Source organism: Mesocricetus auratus, unplaced genomic scaffold (assembly GCF_017639785.1).
Source record: "Mesocricetus auratus isolate SY011 unplaced genomic scaffold, BCM_Maur_2.0 Super-Scaffold_100023, whole genome shotgun sequence".
Lineage (NCBI taxonomy): Eukaryota > Metazoa > Chordata > Mammalia > Rodentia > Cricetidae > Mesocricetus > Mesocricetus auratus.
In genome coordinates this window covers 26287414-26300992 of record NW_024429204.1, presented here as the reverse complement: position 1 = coordinate 26300992, position 13579 = coordinate 26287414, and the positions used below count along the sequence as shown (strand labels likewise).

Genomic DNA, 13579 nt, shown 5'->3' with positions numbered 1-13579 from the left:
GTAACCATCTTAACTCATACTTTCTGTTCACTGTGCCTTTTGTTTTCCTGTTGGTTGTTTGGTTTGTTGGCGGACTGGTTGGTTAGTTGGTTGCACCAGTTAATTGATTGATTGACTGCTGGTTTGGCCAGTTGGTCAGTTGTGCTGGCTGGTTAGTTGGTTGTCAGATTGGTTGGTTGGTCAGTAGGTTAGTTGAACGGTTGGTTGGTTGATCAGCTGAAATCTTTGGGATAGTTGGTTGCCTACCTAGTTAGATTAGGTTGGGTTAGTTGGTTGGTTGGTTGGTTGGTTGGTTGACTCATTGGTTGGGCTGTTTTTGGTACTTTCTATCATTAAGATTTTTTGATTTTTTTAGTGTTTATTTATGTTCCATTGAAATTATGTTCACTTTTTTAGGCAACTCAGTGGTTATGCCAGAGATTATAATATGGATTATCCAAGTCTAATCTGACCTTTCTGGAGGACAGTGCAAGCTTCTTAAAGCGTGTTGATTTTATACATTCTCAAAAACTACCCTTGATCTAGAAAATTCCTCACTGCTTCTGCCTAGAGGCTTGTCTTTTAGGTGATTCTAGATTCTATCAAGTTGACAGTTAACACCTCCAGAATAGTCATGATCTCCCTAGCATTCAGCATGGTACTGGAAGATAAAAAGTGGCACTGGGCAGCCAACTAAACCCTAAGGGAGAGTCCATGTTTCCTTCAGAAGGTTAAACATACAAGACTATTTAGTTCCAATGATTGAATTACATTTTATTTGTTTATTTTTACCACTCCATTCCTTTGGCAACAATGTTTCAAAACGACTGGCTAGACATTACCTACAAGCATTGCTGAATTTAGGAAAGCCACTATTACGTTTTTGAAGCGGGGAAAACTCTCCCACCAAAAGCACTGAGCTCATTAAAGCAGCAACAACTAGAAAATATTGCTGTATCTCTGCAAGAAGAAAGTTACTGGAGGTCACTTATTTAGCTGGGGGCTATTCATTCCAGCAATGTTTGGGTTTTAATGAGGAGGGGGAGAGAGAGACAGAGACAGACACACACACACACACACAGAGAGAGAGAGAGAGAGAGAGAGAGAGAGAGAGAGAGAGAGAGAGAGAGAGAGAGAGAGAGAGAGAGAGAACGTCTTGTGCTTTTGTTGAACCATTGGGTTTTGGTTTTTGGGTGTTTTGTTTTGTTTCGTACGTGCGCTTACCTGCCAAGACGGGAAGTAAACTCCTGGGCAGAAGCACCAAGTACACCTTCCTGAAGCTAGGACTGCAGACCTAGCAGTCAATGCCCGGCCACCTATTGTGCATCTTCCATTCTCTTTCAGTAATTATTTCAGTGCCATCCACTAACTGTCAGGCAGTGAATATTGAATTAAATATGCCCCCTTACCTTTGGGAAACTCTTAGATACATGGAGCAGATCCCAGATAGGTTTGAACAAACACCTCCATCACATGAATTTTATGAATATTGAATTCAGCGATGTGTTAGAGAGATATTTACGCACCATTAAAGATACAAAATAAATTATGAATAAGTGATACTTGAATACATTTAAACCAATGTGATTGGATATGCTGCTTTATTTTTAAAATATTGGCTACAACAGAGATACCTGTGAATCCATTTTTACTGTGTCACTATTCACAATATCCAAGACATAGAACTAGATTAAACATTTATTAAACCATAAAGGAAAAGAAAATCATTTTTTCAAAGAAATTGATGGCATTTGATATCAAGTTAAGCAAAGTAAACTAGAAACAGAAAGACAAACATCACATTTTCTCTCATTTGTAAAATCCAGGGGTTTTTTTTTTGTTTGTAGTGTGTGTGTGTGTGTGTGTGTGTGTGTGTGTGTGTGTGTGTGTGTGACATGAATGAACAAGGAAGACTGTGAGGAATCAGAGACTGGCAGAAGGGAGAACAAGACAGGATATTGGGAAGGTAAATATGAGCAAAGTAATGAGATAGGTGTATGAAAATGCCATAATAAAAACCCATTGCATTGTATGTTGACTAAAAAAATAAAATTTAGAAAACTTCAAAATTAATTGGCCCTCAAATTAAAATATTGGCTTCACTTCGTAATTCAATACCTATGGTTTTAAACAGTTTGTGGGGTTTTCTTTCTCATACATTAGATCCTGACCACAGTTTCCGCTCCCTCCACTACTCCCAATTCCTCTCCTCCAGATCCACTTTTCCATTTCCCGTCAGAAAATAGCAGGCCTCCCAGGAATATCAACTGAGCACAGCATGACAAGCTACAATAAGACCAGGCACAAACCCTCATCTCAAGGCCAGATGAGGCACCCAAATAATAACTGATACAGAAGTGTGAGCATCCGGCATGTAATTCCCTTTTCTTGCATTTTCTACAAAGAACTCTGTCTCCTTCTTTAAGTCGAGAAAGCCTGATGCTTTTACAGCGGAGAAAATCAATAATCCATTAGCTCTGCTTAAAGAGTTCGCTCAGGCCAGACTTGACCGCCGTGAATATTAAGTCCCTGTGCCCTAAGTGGTCACAGAAGAAAAGCCATGGGCTGCTGCTTTGCTGGGGTTCCTGTCACACAAGGCTGAGGGGCAATTTCAGCTGCTCTCAACCAGGTCCTGCGGGAAGAGTGTCTGGATGGTGTCGTTAGCAAGATGGTCACCGTCACATGGCGGTATTCTAACAGGAGACTGTGCCACACGTCTGTCTCTGGTGCTGATGGATCCTGCGGTACTCTGATGCGGTTCACCAGACCCGGATCCCTCACACTCTCTTTCCCTTCGTATCGTAGCATATCATGACATTCTGAAGACATCAAATGGAAAATTCCAGAAATTAATAACCCACACGATTTGAAAGGTGTAGGTGCAGCGTTCAGGGTAGCATGATGAAGTTTCACACTGTCCCACTCTCTCACCGAGAGCGTGGCTCGTCCTCTGGTCTGCTGTATCCCCACTGTCTATGCCACCTGTCTGTTAGTCACTTCATCACTGTCTGATGGCAGGACAGACCTGCCATCACAGGTGACCCTTGCTTTACTTCAAACAGGCCCCAAACACGGGAGTGGTGGTGCTAACAATTCGCATACCCCAAAGAGAAGGCTGAAAACACTGCCTTCAAATGAAAAGATGAAAGCGCTGTATTAGTAAGGAAGGGAAAAGAGTGTACATGGATACAGCTAAGATCTGTGAGAAGAATGGATCATCTACCCAGAAGAGTGAGGCGAAGAGAACAGTCATGCAGTCATGCTCATTTCCTTGTCACACCTTAAATTACAAAACCTGTGACCATGGTGCATTACAAGTCATTGGTTAGGCTGTAGCAAGTATAATAGTACTTGTTATTAGATTATAACTTACTAAATGTATGTGTACATGGTATTAAAATGTAACACTCTAAAACACACACACACACACACACACACACACACACACCACTTTTAAAGCCAGTATTGTCTGTGGTTTCAGGAATTCTCCGGGTCTCTTGGCCCTCAGAGGAAGGAAGGCTTGTTATGTTGGTTCATTTTTTAATGGCCACAAGAATCTTGGGATTGAGAAGGTGAGCTGCTTGAGGTTTGGGAGATGGCTCTGCAGGAAAAGACATAGCATCACAATATGGCAATCTGAGTTCATTCCTCCAAATCCAAGCAAGAAGCCAGCCTGGGGTGAGCTTCTGTGGTTCCTGAACTTCTGGGAAGCAGATAGAGGAATGAATCACCCAACCAGCTGGCTTGGGTGTACAACACAGGGACACCAGCAAGAGAGAGACTGCTCTCAGCAAGATGCTCCCAAAACGTGTTATCAGTCCCCACACACATGCCAAGGCATGAATGTACCCACATTCACACCCACATACATGTACATGCATATACATACACAAACAGACATACATGAAACAATCAATGTTTTTTTAAAACTACACTGTTCACTTTCGCTAAGACGTGTAACCAGTCTAGGTGTTCATCAATGGATGCGTAGACAAACAAAATACGGTATTGTCCTATGCTTCAGTGGCAGAGTGGTAGCATACAAGAGGCATTATGTCTAACCCCAAGTATGGGACAGACAGACAGACAGACAGACAGACAGGAATTTTATGCAGTCATCAACAAGAGTGAAATTATGACATTTGAGGAAGCCACTCGGTGTCAACCTTGGCTTCTGCCTGCACACACTCACACACACACACACACACACACACACACACACAGAAATAATTTTTAAAGGGGCTTTAGGGGCTGGGTGAGATAGCTCAACAGGAAAAGGAGCTTGCTGCACAAGCCTGGTAACTCAAGCTCAACCCCTAGAGCCCACAGAAAGTGGGAGGAGAGAGCTGACTCCATATAGTTTTCACCTGACCTATGTGTGCCCACATAGACATGTCTCATGCATGCACAGGACTGATAATAAAATAATAGCAATTCTTAAAATGTTTAAAGCATTTTGTCATTCCTGTGCCTTGCACTGGCTTCACTAGCAATTATGTTGGAACTTTAAATACCACCACCACCATTTTTCTTTTGAAACAGGGTTTTGGTGGGTGGCCTGTAAAACGTAGTCTTCCATCCAGCCACCTGGGTCCCAAGCTGTCTCAGCCCCCAAATAACACACAAAGCACTATATTAATTATGAAGCTGTTGTCCATTTGCTTGGTTTATTATTGGCTAGCTCTGACTTAGTTATTAACCCATAGCTGCTAATCTGAGTATTTCCACATGGTCTCCTCTTACCAAAGGATCCGGACCTCTTACTTATCCTACATTGTAACTGACTGTGCCTCTCTTTCCCAGAATCCTCCTCGACTCCTAGTCCCACCTATCTTGCTTCCCTATTGGCCAACAGTGCTTTATTTAATCAACCAATAAGACAACATATACACAGAAAGACTCCCCCATCAGTGGCCTAGGCTGGTCTTGAACACATGATTGTGATGGCTAGCATGTTGACGGCTAACTTTGTGCTTAAAGTTTAAAATTACTATGTTTAAAAGAACTATAAAGCAAAATGGGGGCTTCCAAATGTTACGAACTGCTAAGGGTTATTTTTGTAATTGCCTGGTCTGGTACAACTGTAACAAAACTGCTGGTTCTGCTTCCCTAAACAAAAGCTTGCTTAGCATAGGATGACCTTTTGCTTGCAGAAGACAGACTGTAACTTTGTGTTCCTTGTCTTTGTAAACCCCTGAATTAGGTGTCTGGGCCCTGCGCCTTTGGGAATCCCAAGTCCCAGGTGCAGACCTGGTGCCTTTATATGAATAAAAGCCTCTTCTTTGCTGATATTTATTAATGGTCAGACTGAACTACCCCAGACCCATAACAGTGATCTTCCTGCCTTTTCTTCTTTGTTTCTGGGTTTACAGGCCTATGCCACATGAACCATTTTAATTATTTTTTTAATTTAGAAAATTTCCAAAAGAAAAAAATCAGGGTTATGAAGCTATCATTGGACCGTTGGTTTATTTTTCCTTCCTATTGATTATAGTGAAAAGCAGAACACCTCTTGGACCATTGCTGATGTCCCTGAGCTGGTGCCTTAGCCAAACTTGATGCTCCATTATTATTCAACCTACTTGTTACCTGGCCCGGTATTGCTTGATGACGAAGCCAACTTAATGGTGGGCTCTTAGTTCACGTTTCCTGGGAAACAGACACAAGATGGTGACTGACTGGGAACATCTTTAGGATCAGCACCCACGAGAAAGGGTCCCAAGAAGACAAGGCAGGAGAAAGCACGGAAGCATGAGGTGGTTTTGAAGAAGCTCATATCACACCCTTAGGGAACTCTGGAGCTGAGTCAAATGGGACCCAAGGGGCAAGCATCTGAACTCTGTCTTCCTGATGCTTGTTTACCCGTCGCTGTGTGAAGCCTCCTCCTGAAAGAGTCCATGGCCTTGAACCAGGAAGCTCTCCTAGCTGAGGCTAACTCTTGAGCCTGGACCTTGGCTGTGACTAATCACAATATTTTTGTAACACCAGGCAAAATACTGTGTCATTCACAGCATCCACCACACACAGAGCCTTTAGCATGGGTTGCCATGGAAACAGGACTCCTGTAGGGGGCATGTCGTAGTTAGACCTACTTATTGTATCAAAAAAATTAAAAGGATGTGGGGAGAGTCCAACAAGATAGTTCAGAGGATGAAGACACTTGTCACCAAGCCTTACAACTTGAGTTCTATCCCTGATGCTCACATCGTGGAAAGAGAACTGTCGCCCACTAATTTTCTTCCTGCTTCCACATGTTCACCACGGTAAGGACATGCCTGCACACATGTCACATGCATTCATATGCAGTCACGAATAAATTTAAAGAAATATTAAAAGGAAACCTCTAACTGGAAGTGCCTTGTCATTTTGGTTTTTGGAGTCTTTGTGCTGAAACACAACTTGGGATTTCGTTGCTTATCCCCCACTTGGGGGAAAAATGAGATGACTGGGCTGCTGAGGTAGTGGATTTATTCTCTTGGGGTCTCAGAGCCAATCTGCAGATCTGGAGGTTTTTTGTTTTGGCTTAATCCATGGCTTGACTCCAGTCCTTCATTTGTTTGGCAGAAGTGTCTGGCTGGTTGTCTATTATTCAAAACTTATATAATCTGTATTTGTGATGCTTAAACCATTCAGAAAAAGTGCCCTTGAGAATTCAGTTGCTAAGCATTTACATATATATTCAATTACCATAATTTACTAAGCTATAAATATCTCTATAAAATTAAATATCACCATTGTTATCCAAGTACATGCATGACAGACAGGAAATCTATGCAATTGTCATTAGTACATCATAACCTCCTAGTTTTATATCTTCTATACATGTGTGGTCTCAGTTAACCTCTCCAAAAGCTGCAATGTGGACAGGAAACAAATTACTAGCTGGTATTTACAGATGAATGATACTGAGACAAGCAAAATGGCTCATGGAAATCCCTGCACCCAGTAAGTGATGGGGTCGGGAGAAAGCACTTCATCTTCTCATAGTCCAGATAACAATAAAAAAACCTTCCTATGACCCCAAAGTCCTTGTCCATGCCCCATGGGCTCAGGTAGATTGCACTGAAGCTTAGAATGTGCAAAAGGATGAAATACCATTCTCTTGATGATTAGATACATTTTGTTACACACACGTCTGTAAGTGAAGAAGATACTCAGATTGGCCATGATGAAAGAATCCTCAGTGTTGCGAACAGCTTATCTGGAGGCCATATGGTGAGGACTATGGGCAGCCTCCTGGGCCTAAGTATGGCATCCCACCAACAGCCAACAAAACACTGGGTTGAACTCTGTTGACACCCTGGATGAATGTGTTATTGCACATCCTAGCTTCAGATGATAACATAGCCTGGTTGAGACCTCATGTGCAGCGCAGTTAAGTCCCTGATCGTTCAGTTTCTAGGTTTCCATTTGCAGATTAGCTATATCCATGCTCCTGACCAACAGAAACATAGTGTGTATTATTTTAAGCTAATATGTGGTAATTTGTTATATGGCTGGAGAAAACTATAATTGAAATCAACTGTAAAGTTATTTATAACTCCATCTTCCTCACTAGGTTTTCCCCAATGGCAAGCTCATGCGCAGGCAGACCACCAGCAGTTAGGTTTCTCTGAAGGCAATCCATCATCAGAGATGCTCCGAAAGTCATCCTGATCATGAGAAAGAATCTGCAGGGCCACGAGAGGGACTAATGTGGCCCCTCAAATGTCAAACTGCCTTTCCCTCTCTAGGCCAGTATCAGAGAAAGAAAAGTATTTCCACACACTCGATGAAGACAGCATCAGAAACTATAGAAACACAGCCTTCATCAAGATACCATTACTTAAAGAGAGGTTAACAATGAGAATGAGACCAGGGCTGTTACATGAAGTTCTCAAACATGTTCATGTTCATGTATATACGAGTGGAACCTAAGACCCTCATCGAATCAGATTGCCAAAAATAGTTCCAGGAGTATACACTGATCTTTATATGTGCATAGTGATTTGCCTGGAAAAACATCTCACAAATAAAGGGAGATCCTACAGTAAAGCAAAATAGACATCTACGAAGAGATGCAGACAGTTACAAGGGAAGTCACAATATTATTTCAGAAGGCTGAAAGAGACCGTGCTATTGAAGGGGAGAAATGTTGATTTACCATTTGCTCGTGGAGTTTTTCATACATACCACAGCGTACTCTTGATGGGGTCTCCGTTGCTCCCTTACTATGGATGTACATGTCACCCACTGGTGAAGACAAATATGAGCTCCATAGTTGAGGCCAACTCAGTAACTTTCCAGTTCATCCCAACTACCCCGAGAAGCCACCAGCCCTGCAGTTTGGGGTAGTTCTTCCAGAGTTAGTGTGAAATTTACTGCCAGCCATGGATGCCATAGGGATACCTCCTTTCATCTTAGAGTTCAAATGCTCATGGAGTGGTAAATACTTAGGCCTTTAAGTCATTATATTTGAATACTGGCTATGGGTGTGGCCACCACCACAAATTCACTGGCAAAGCAAGATGCCACTACACTAAAGAGTTAGGCTCACCCGATTTTCGTGAAGGTTTTGGTATAACTATGCCCATGGATCTACATATCATAGCCAAGAGCCAATGTATACAATACTTAAATACAGTTACGTGTGTGCTAACAGTGGTTTTTAATCCAGAATTCCTTCCTCGTGGCTGGCCTCCAGGCTGGAATGATTGACTTGGCATGGCATCCGACACTGTGCTGGCAGACCACACGTAAGATAAGAAGGAATTGGAACCGAACAGTGACTTGGAGAAAGAGAGTAATGTGTCCTCCAGGGTTTGGAATCATCAAAGCTGTCCCCTGATGGTGTCATCTGGTCTGAAGCCACTTGGTCCTTTGAACTGGAGCCCTCATATTCATCACGACAACTGGATGGGCTGCTTTTTGTTGCAGTTGGCTTCATGTACTAAGGGAGATGTGGAAGCAGGCGTCCTAGATTCTCAGCAAAGACTACTTATGAATGCTAATATCACTTCTTCCAGAACTTAAAGAGGTTAACGACAGCCTAGTTCTCACAAGCCATTACCAAATTCTTCCATTACCATAAGCCTGAAGCCCCCACTCCAGCTGCTGAATTCCTCCACTGAGCTTTACTTAGGGACACACTAAGAAATGTGGTTCACACTCTGAGAGCTGATGGAACTACATTCTTTCGTCTCCATAGGAATACACAGCTCTTAGAAAACAGCTAATACATTCAATTAAACTGTGCAGATTTCATGCGGCTTTGTCTAACTTGCATTCACAATGAATAAAACCCTTCTAATATTCCTTTTGTGTAAAATGCTATTTTCTTGACTAGATGTATCAGAAACAGCCAATACAAAGAAATAAATTGTCCTGAAAACAGCCAGGGAAAATGACTAATTCCTTATATGACTGTCTCTTCTTAAACTTTCAAAAGTGTATATGATAGTTATTAATCTTGGCAGCTGAGATTGTACATGAAATATATTAGGCAACACAATGTAAAAGGGGAAATATACAAAGACCTATCAGTAGCGACTAAAGAAAAGCCTTGTCCTCTTTGGAGCTCCTTGCATCTAGGTGTTTCTATGAGCTCATTGGCTTGTGGTTTCATCACATTCGTTAACACATCAAATGGCAAATTTTAATAAAAACCCTGACCGGCAAGACCATCACCCTAGAGGTGGAACCCAGTGACACCATTCAGAATGTCAGGGTCAAGATCCAGGATAAAGAGGGCATCCCCGCCCTCCAACAGCAACTCATCTTTGCTGGCAAGCAACTGGAAGATGACTGCACTCTTTCTGATTACAGCATCCAGGAAGAGTTCACCCTGCACCTGGTCCTCCATTTTGAGGGGTGGCTATTAATCCTTCAGTCAGCATTCCCAATGGGCAATGATGGCATTAGTCTGCACTACAGTCATTTGCCCCAATTTCAGTTTAGAAATTACAAGTTTCAGTAATAGCTGAACAACCTCTGTTAAAAATGTTAATAAAGGTTTTGCTGCATGGTAAGCACAATAAATAAGTAAATAAATACCTCCAGGATCCATACAGAAATGGTGCAATGCTGTTTCTAAGTAGAATACGAAATGTTAAAAGTAAATATTGTGATTCTGAAATAAGTACTAAGGATGAAAAACAGAGAAAATGTCATTGGTCTTCTCAGGCTACTTAAACAAAATACCACTAACTGGGAGCATTTTGCGCTTCTGGAGAGTGAACATCCAAGATGAAGGGACAAATGAGGTTTTAAGGATTTTCATACTGAGTTGCGAATGACTAGCTTCTCCCTATGTCTTCACATGGCTTCCCCTTAGTGTTTAGGGCTAAAGCAGAAGGAGTGATATCTCTCACCCCCCCCCATGCCTTATCATTCAAGGGCCTTATTCCCATCATGAGGGACCCACAATTGACTTTGTCCAAACTAAAGTGCATCCCAAAGGTGTCATCTCCAAATGTCAATGTACAGATTAACATTCCAGCATATGAGTTTGAGTGACATAATTCAGTTCAGAAGAGTTAAAAACCAACAAACAAACTAACTAGGTAGCTCAGTAGTAGATCCCTTACCTCACTAATATAGTGCAAGTCCCTGAGCCCTAGAGGAGAAAAAATAAAGAAAAACATGCAAATGATTCAATCTATGTTAAGAAATGGAAAATGGAAGAATGAAAACAAATGTCAAAATGATAGAACTATATCCAAACACATACCAAGATTGACGTGAATGGAACACTATTTTGGAGGTGTGGATGCCCCCGCTCAGAGACAGGCTGTAACTTGACAAATGTACACAGATATAAGGGGCATAGCAAAATTCCAGCTCAGCTTGGCCTAGCCTCCCAGACTCTCTAAAATGTGAGCAGTTGTTTCCACATTCTCCAGAGTGTGAAAACTGACCACAGCCAGAATCCAGAGGTCAACAGCCAGATAGCCAATGGGTTCCCTTGCTCCAAATACCCGAATCCCTGAGATTCTGGGCTCAGCCCACCTCCTGGCTCTTACCTGGAACACAGAAGTGTCTATTCCCCTAGAGGCCAATATTTGAATATGGGGGGAAGGGAGTGTCTTGTTGATGAATCAGACCGTAAAGGTCCCCTGCATGCCATCAGAGGAGCAACTCCCAGGGGTTGTTACCAAGACCCAGCCAGGAAGTCACAACACCCTCCTGCAAGGACAGAACTGCCTTAAGCACTTAGCCAGCACCACCTTGCAATTCCCAGTGCTACCCTGGCTGTGTCTTCACCCTTCTGCAAGTGACAGGCTACACTCTTCCTGAGATGACACTAGACAGAAGGCGCTGTCCTGAGCATGACATTCTGCCAGCATGCTCTCCCTGGGCCTCGTTCAGGAAGAACCGGTCACCCCTGGTCCACCTCCAGAAAACCAGAAGGAGGGTGCACTTCCCAGAACAGGCTCCACTTCCTTGAATGCCCAGAGAATAGTTGCCTGCCAATCAGCCTCAGAGTGAATACAATAAACCCCCAGCATTCCTCTATTATAATAATAATAATAACAATAACAACAATAAATGCAGCTGTCACCTGTCATGCATCTAATTGGCAGGCGAGGTAGCTTTTATTATTCTTTCGATAATTCTAATAACAACTAGCACATTTTGCCAGCCCCTGTGCTGAGAACCTTTTGTGAAACCTATCATTCAGTCCTCCCAGTAAACCTGTGTGGCAGGTAATAGGATTGCCATTTTCCTAGTCAAAGGTCTGAGGCTCACAGAAGTGAGTCAGCCAACACAAGTCAGTAGGAGAGAGGCCAGGACTGGAGACTGTTCTCTCTCACCGAAAAGATGTGTCTAGTATCAACATCCTAAAAGATGGCAATTTTTAAATGAGAATATTTTTTATTCTTTGACTATTTCATACATGTGTGCAATGTGTCGTGCTTGTTTCTCCTCCAGCACCCAGACACCCACCCCTCACTGCATAGTCCTCCCCACCTTCATGTCCTCTTCTTACCACTTTTAGTAGGAAAAAGCAACATTGTTGTGGAGGTTTGAAAACAAATGGCCCCCAGAGGGAGTGGCGCTATAAGGAGGTGTGGCCTTGTTGGAGGAAGTGTGTCACTGTGGAGGGAGGCCGGCTTTGAGGTCTCTTTTGCTCAAACTTCCCTCAGTGTGACTGCTAGTCAACTGTGGGGACACCAGACCTTGAACAGAGACCCACTTCCCCTTTGGCCTGGGAGCAGGCAGCTGTGAGATAATGTTTACTGAAAACAATTCAGTGCTATAAAGCTCTTGATAGGGCTCAGATAAGGGCTTGCTCACTGAAATACCAGGCCTTTCACACCCCCCTATGGCTAGATGCTTCTTCCTGTCCCCCCTGTGGTGTCTCCCTGATTCTGGATTCTGGGGCCGGAGATTAAACCACCAGCCAGGAGGGTGAGAAGTCTGGGAGAGCCGTTGGAGAATTGTATGCAGATGGATGGCAGAAGTCCTTAAAAAGGGAAGCGTTTTTTTCTTGGAGAGCTCCTCCTAAGCCAACTTGGGAAGCATAAAGTTTTCTTAAAGCAACCGACCGGTCTCTGTGTCATCTATCCTGACCACTTCGCTACATTCTCGGATGCAGGCTGCACAGCAGGTGCGACAGTCAACTACCTGTTGCCTGCAGATGTCGGACTCTCAGCTCCAACACCACATCTGCCTGCACACAGCCATGCTCCCCACCATGATGATAATGCCCGAACCCCTGAAACTGTAAGCGAGCCACCCCAATTAAATGTTTTCTTTATAGAGTTGTTGTGGTCACAGTGTCTCTTTGCAACACTAACAACCCTAACTAAGACAATTGTCATCATTAACCCCCAATAAAGTCAAGCCATGAGGAAGAAAAAAAGAATCACATTGAAGAAAGCTCATGGCGTCTAGAGACAGGCCTCAGGGTATGGGAACATGATGGATGACCTGACTTTGGATCCTAGAACTCATATAAAAAACCTGGTGTGGTAAATCCTACACCTATAACCCAGAACTGTGGAGATACAGAAGGTAGGATTTCAGGGGCTTCCTGGACATCAGCCTAGCTACAGATTGAGGGAGAGACCCTATCTCAAGGGAATAAGGAAAACAGTGACAGAGCAAGACACCCAACATCTTCCTCTGCCCACTGTCTGTGCGCACAAAGCTCACACACAGAGAAACACGAATCCTTTAGTAATATTGAATCCTTTGTTAGATTATGCCATTCGTGATCCATGATATGACACCATGTAGCTACAACGATCCACCATCGATTCCAATAGTCAGGCAGCATCTTCTGTGTTGGGTGTCATTGCATAGTATATGACCAAAGCAAAAAGCTTCACATCTTTGCTAAAGTTTGCATCCCAGTGGGGAAACGAACAGACACGTAGGAGTATAGGACAATTAGTAAGACAAAGGGAGCACACACAAACACACCTAGCACAGCCTCCTCGGATGAAAATGACTCTAAGGTAAAACCGAAGATTGGCCAGGAAGGACAGGCAGACACGTGACAGAGATCTCTCTCAGCAAAGATGGGAGTTCAGGTGGAGGTCCTGATGTGACAGAAAGCACGTGTGGTCCTCCTAAGAAACAGAATGGAGACATGCCAGTAAGAACTGTGGGAATA

The 13579-nt window shown here is 43.1% G+C and overlaps 1 long non-coding RNA gene across 1 annotated transcript; it reads right to left on the bottom strand.

Annotated features, from left to right (window-relative positions):
* Positions 1 to 1563: 1563 nt before the first annotated feature.
* Positions 1564 to 13575, bottom strand: LOC121133705. The gene is made up of 2 exons (XR_005870675.1): positions 13387 to 13575; positions 1564 to 2798 (listed from the first exon to the last, which is right to left on the bottom strand). It is a non-coding gene; the product is annotated as an uncharacterized LOC121133705 (long non-coding RNA).
* Positions 13576 to 13579: the final 4 nt, after the last annotated feature.